This window comes from Lathyrus oleraceus, chromosome 2 (assembly GCF_024323335.1).
Source record: "Lathyrus oleraceus cultivar Zhongwan6 chromosome 2, CAAS_Psat_ZW6_1.0, whole genome shotgun sequence".
Classification (NCBI taxonomy): Eukaryota; Viridiplantae; Streptophyta; class Magnoliopsida; order Fabales; family Fabaceae; genus Lathyrus; species Lathyrus oleraceus.
In genome coordinates, this window is record NC_066580.1 from 30,039,730 (window position 1) to 30,044,826 (window position 5,097).

Genomic DNA, 5,097 nt, shown 5'->3' on the forward strand with positions numbered 1-5,097 from the left:
TGTTTTTTAAATTACTTCGAGTCTCTTCTTGAAATTGAGAGCTTTGAGCGGCCATCTTCTCAATGGCAAGCTCCCAATCAGCTTTTCTTGGTACCTGTTGCTGAAACTATTGTTGAGGTTGTTGATACGGTTGTTGTTGTTGAGGTCAAAATTGTTGTTGATGTGGTTGGTTCTGCACATTTCCTTGTTGATCCTTCCATGAGAAATTTGGATGGTTTTTCCAACCCGGATTGTATGTATTTGAATAAGGGTTGTTCTACCTTAGAAACTTGATCTCCTTAATTTGTTATGCATTTGCAACACAATGTGCGGTAAGATGGGGTCCTCCACAAATTTCGCAATTACTAGCTTGAGTTGGTTGAACTTGTGCCACAGTTTGAGTGTCAATAGCCATCTTCTTCAGTCTCCTTTCTACTTCAGCTGCTATTTGATCTTCCATCTTCACCACTTGACTTGCCAATTTTAGGTCAATTATCCCTTCGGGTTGACTAACATTGCGGTCATACAACTCCAGGTGCTCATTGGCTGCAATGGCTTCTATAATCTTTTTAATACCAGTGGTTGTTGTAAAGTTAGTTGAGCCACCAGCTGCTGTGTCAATGAGTTGCTTAGTCTTCATCCGAAGACCATTTACAAAATTCTACATTTGCTCCGTTGCATCCATATTATGAATAGGACACGCAACCAACAATCGTTTGAACCTCTTATACGCATCTCCAAGTGACTCTCCTTCCTTCTGTTTAAAATTCACTATGTCGTACCTCTTTCGGATGTATAGAGAGGCCGGAAAGTACTCGTTGAGAAAAGTTGTCTCCATCTGTTGCCAAGTTGTGATGCTTCCCGCAGGTCAAGAGTAGAACTACTCTTCAGCATCTACTGACAATGTAAACGGAAACATGACCAGCTTCTTAGCTTCCTCAGAATGCCCCTCAATCTTTAACAACGTAGTCATAGTCAGAAACCTTTGCAAATGCTTGTTGGCATCTTCGTTAATTTTTCCTGAGAAAGGTCTCCTTTCTAGTTCCCGTATCGTTGAGGGGTGAAGTTGAAAGTGGGCAACATTGACTGGTTGATTTATGATTGTCATCCTCCCAAGCGGGGCATTTGCTCCCCCATAATCACCTAGTAGTCTCTCCACAGGAGGTGGGGTAGCTGCCATAGTTTCAGACTCGGTATCCAAATTTTCAGAATCAGAGTGTTCCAAATGAATTGAAACGGTTCCCTCTTTCTCAAAATCATAAACTATCAGCGGTTCTTCTGTCACTTCCAGTCTGCCGTGTCTGGCTTTTCTGATTCGTGCTCGCAACGATCGTTCTGGTTCTGCGTCAAAAAGAAATTCAGCTGAGGCCTTACCTCGCATAAAAATATTAGACAATTGTTAGGATAAGCAAAGTGAAATAAACAAATAAAATAAAATAAAGTAAAATTTAGTTGTAGAGCAACAAAATTCCAATTGAATAATTATTAACAGATAGTTTGGCAGTCCCCGGCAAACGGTGCCAAAAACCTGATTCTCTTCTTCTCTTTGTCCCCCCGTTCTCTTCTTTCCATTATGTCTAAATAGTGCAATACACATTACAGCCAAGCCAAAAAGTCAAAAATGCCCTTCGGGATCACTTACATGAGTGAAAACAAGAAAAACAGAAAATTCAGCGCACCTGCCAACACGGGCCGTGCCAAGCAACACGGCCGGCCGTGTTGGCTCTCTAGTTTTTGTATGGGGTGATGCTGATCTTGCAGCACGGGCCGTGTTAGGAGACACGGGCCGTGTTTGGCTCCAGGATTTTGTTGCTTTTTTTTTATTTTTTCTTTAACTCTTCCATCCTCTTCCATTGTTGCCTTGGCACTTCTGACTCTTCAACTACCTCTGAAACATGCACAATACCACGGAAACGACATCAAACGCATCTAAAAACTTAAATTAACACCAAAAGCATAATAAGCATAAAAATACTCAAATATGAAATACTTGAAACTCAAACACTAAAACTAAAAATAAAGTGTTACCACATTGATGAATTTGGACCGAAAACATGATGAAAATCAAGTAAAATGGTGACCGATCATCTGTATCAATAAATTTCAACATTACTACCCCTTTCTGAACATAGTCTCTAATGAAATGATGTTTTATTTCTATGTGCTTGGCTCTGGAGTGCAAAATAGGATTCTTGCTTAAACAGATGGCAATAGTATTGTCACAAAAGATAGGAATGTTACTCTCAAAGATTTGAAGATCCTCTAGTTGATTCTTCATCCAGAGCATCTGAGTGGTGCATAATGATGCTGAAATGTATTCTACTTCTGCAGTGGACAAGGCTATGGTTGATTGTCTTTTGTTGGCCCTGGATATCAGATTCTTTCCCAAGAGCTGACAATTTCCAGTTGTACTTTTTCGTTCCATTTTGTCTCTTGCGTAATATGCATCACAAAAGCCAGATAGTCTATACTCTAATGTTTTCTCATACATCAGGCCCAGGTTAGGCGTTCCTTTCAGATATCTGAGTATTCTCTTATTAGCTGTTAAATGAGATTCTCTAGGATCTTATTGGAATCTGGCACAGAGACAAACACTAAACAGAATATCAGGTCGTGTAGCAGTCAGATAGAGAAGAGAGCTTATCATACCACGATAGAGCTTCTGACAAACCTTTTGACTAACTTCTTCTTTTTCAAGAATGCAAGTGGATGCATGGGAGTCTTAGCAGGTTTGCATTCCGTCATTTCGAATTTCTTCAGAATATCTTTTATGTATTTGCTTTGATGAACATAGGTGGCTTCTGAAGCTTGATTGATTTGAATTCCTAGAAAGAACTTAAGTTCTTGCATTAAGCTCATTTCGAATTCTGCCTGCATTAGCTCAGAGAATTCTTGACATACAGAGGAGTTAGCTGAACCAAAAATGATATCATCAACGTATATCTGGCATATCATGAGATTATTATTAATGTTTTTACAAAAGAGTGTAGAGTCAACTTTTCCTCTGATAAAGTCATGTCCAGAAGAAAGTTACTTAATCTTCCATACGAAGCTCTAGGAGCTTGTTTTAAAAACTTGATCTGGACAATTTGAATTTTCAAAACTTGGAGGTTGATTGACATACACTTCTTTTGATATATAGCCATTAAGAAATGCACTCTTGACATCCATTTGATACAGTTTGATAGAATGATTTACAGCAAATGAAACAAGTAGGCGAATAGATTCTAACTTGGCGACTAGGGAAAAGGTTTCATTGTAGTCAATGCCTTCTTGTTGACTGTACCCTTGAACCACCAGTCGAGCTTTGTTTCTGACGAATTCGCCTTTCTCATTTAGCTTGTTTTTGAACACCCATCTAGTTCTGATAATGTGAGTGACTTTAGGTTTAGGAACAAGATCCCAGAGTCATTCTTTGTGAATTGATCTAGCTCTTCTTGCATGGCTAAAACCCAGTCGTTATATTGAAGTGCCTCATCACAAGATGTAGGATCGATCAGAGATACTTATCCCAGAGGAGTTTCTTCAGGTATCTTGAAGGTTGACCTAGTTCGGATAGGTTCGTCCTTGCTTCCGAGAATCAACTCTTCAGATATGTTGAGGCGGCTTTTTGATTTCTTTGGGATCGTTGGGGCTTTAGTTCCTTCTGAACCTTGTGTACCAGATGCTTCTGGTGCTTTGATCTTCTCGTCAGAACCTGCAAGAGTAATCTCCAGATCTGTAAGTTTCTCAACTAGCTTTGACTTTTCAGGGTCAAGCTTGTCATCAAATCTGACGTAAATTGATTCTTCCATAATTTTGGTTTCTGTGTTGTATACTCTGTAGCCTTTAGAGCGTTCTGAGTATGCTAGCATAATACCTTTTTGTGCTTTTGAATCAAACTTGTTCAGGTGTTCTTTAGTATTTAGAATAAAGCAAGAACATCCAAATGGATGAAAATAAGAAATGTTGCGTTTTCTTCTTTTACACAGTTCATAGGGAGTCTTTTCTAGAATAGGCCTTATAGAGATAATATTCTGAATATAACACGCTGTATTTACTGCTTCAGCCCAAAAGTGCTTAGCCACATCTGTTTCATTGATCATGGTTCTGGCCATCTCTTGGAGTGTCCTATTCTTCCTCTCTACAACTCAATTTTGTTGTGGAGTTCTAGGGCAGGAGAAATCATGGGATATTCCATTAGAAAACTTCATCTTGGGTAGACCTCTGACTAACTCGAGTTTATTTAGCTGAGATAACTTTCTCATGCTAATGTGGCCCAAGCGTCTATGCCATACCCATTGCTCTTCATGAGCAGACATTAAACATTTTACATTTTGTTCTTTTAAATCTGAAAGATTTATATTATAAATATTGTTTTTCCTCTTGCCAGTGAATAGGACTATTTCATCGTTCTGATTTATTGCTTTACATGTTTTTTGATTGAAGATTACATCATACCCGTTATCACTTAATTGACTTATTGATAACATATTATGCATTAATCCTTCTACATAGAGAACATCAGATATAGAGGGAAGAGTACCATTACCAATAGCTCCGGAGCCTCTGATCCTTCCTTTCTGATTTCCTCCGAAGCCTACGAATCCAGCATCTTTAAGTTCCAGGTTTTGGAACATATACTTTTTTCTCGTCATGTGTCGCGAGCATCCAGAGTCCAAGTACCATGACTGGTGTTTTAACTCTGCTGCATAAGTTATCTGCAACATAAACAATCTTATCTTTTGGTACCCGGATTCTTTTGGGTCCTTTGTTATTAGCTTTCCCAGAGTTTCTTAACACTTTGGGTTTTCTAGCATTATCAAAGTGTTGTGCTTGTGTATGTATATAGTGATAGGAGAAAGGAGATTTAAGATTGTCATTAGTAGAAGTTTTATCTTCACTAGGATCATATCCAATTCCTCTTCTGTTGTTCTGACTGACCCCACAAATCATGGATGCCATTCTGCTTCTCTCTATTCCATTCTTCAGACACTTTTGAAAAGATTTTTCATATTCATAGATTATTGTGTTTGAAGTCTGTGGAGCTTGAGATAACGCTTCTTCAAGTTTTGAGCATTTTTTCTTTGTGGAATCTCTTTCTAATGTCAAGGTTCGGTTTTCATCTTTTAGTTCTCG